The following is a 1,260-nucleotide window of genomic DNA, read 5'->3' on the forward strand; positions in this document are numbered from 1 at the left end:
ACACACACACACACACACACACACACACACACACACACACACACAATAAGACTCTTCTTAATGCAAGACCATTTTGTGTGTGTGTGTGTGCCTCCTTAATAGTTAAAAACCTTCCCTTGTATAATGCATCTCTTTAATGTCCATATCTGGCATCTACTGTGGGATATATTTATTTCAGGTTTTCTAGGGATTGTATTTATTATGTGTTTTTGGGACAGTCTCAGCCAAAACATGACATAACCTTAATTATATAAAAGCACCGTTTGTTTCAGAGTCATACTGCTTCCTACAGTTGATTGCATAAGGCATAAACTAAGGTAATAACTGGACCTACATAGAATAGATTTTGAAATGTTGTTTGGATGTGTTGGTTTCATTCTCTTAAACTCTACAGATCGTTTAGCTTTTCAAACAAATTGGAAAGCAAAAAGGGGATTTTACTCTTGAAACATAGTCTATACATTCATTTATCTTATATTTTTGTTTATGAGTTAGAAGCTATTGGCATACACAATGAATTAACTTTACAAACTTTATTCTATGTTCAATAGACCTTTTGAGCCGTCCTAGGCTCTGAGCTGACTGTTAAACCCTGATTACACCTGAAATCAACGTACGTAATATGTATCTGGATATCATATATGGATATGGAAAAATGCAAGTTAATGAAAGAAGTAAATGCATGCATTAGCATTTATTTGGAGTTGTGTGTCTGGCCACCCTGCAAATGTACATCTAACATACACTACCCTTTTAGCCCATCAACACCAGGTGTAAATGCATAGGCCTATATATTTATGTCATCCAGATTAGTGATGTACCGATTTTATCGGCCAGCAGAGATGTTTTTACGTGTATCGGCATTGGCCAATATGCGGCTGCTGTGTTCACCGATTTTTTTCCCCAGCATTATTTACAGACAGGTGTCCAGAGGCAGCTCTGTGTTGCTGGAGACGCTGCAGTTCACGTGCAGACCATGCACTGCTCCTCCACCACTAGCACCAATTGTCTTAAATTACAAATCAAACACTTTATTTCAATGACTACTTTTCAGGTTTATTGTTTTCTTAAATTATGTGTTGAGAAAGGACATTTTGTGATGACCTGATTATATCTGTCTTATAATATGTCAGCAAGAAATGCATCATCAAGGCTGTGTTATAGATGTTGATGAAAGCCTTTTACCCTTGCGCAGTTAACCATATGCGGTGCACCCACCCATATGATGCACATTGCACACATAATTTGGGTAATATGAAT

At 37.1% G+C, this 1,260-nt stretch overlaps 2 protein-coding genes across 5 annotated transcripts in view; one reads left to right on the top strand and one right to left on the bottom strand.

The window, feature by feature from the left end:
* macrod1 (mono-ADP ribosylhydrolase 1) overlaps positions 1–1,260 on the top strand; it is a 102,315-nt gene that overhangs the window by 39,594 nt on the left and 61,461 nt on the right. The window lies entirely within an intron of this gene.
* flrt1b (fibronectin leucine rich transmembrane protein 1b) overlaps positions 1–1,260 on the bottom strand; it is a 31,278-nt gene that overhangs the window by 20,963 nt on the left and 9,055 nt on the right. The window lies entirely within an intron of this gene.

The sequence above is a fragment of the Etheostoma spectabile genome, chromosome 10 (assembly GCF_008692095.1).
Source record: "Etheostoma spectabile isolate EspeVRDwgs_2016 chromosome 10, UIUC_Espe_1.0, whole genome shotgun sequence".
NCBI lineage: Eukaryota > Metazoa > Chordata > Actinopteri > Perciformes > Percidae > Etheostoma > Etheostoma spectabile.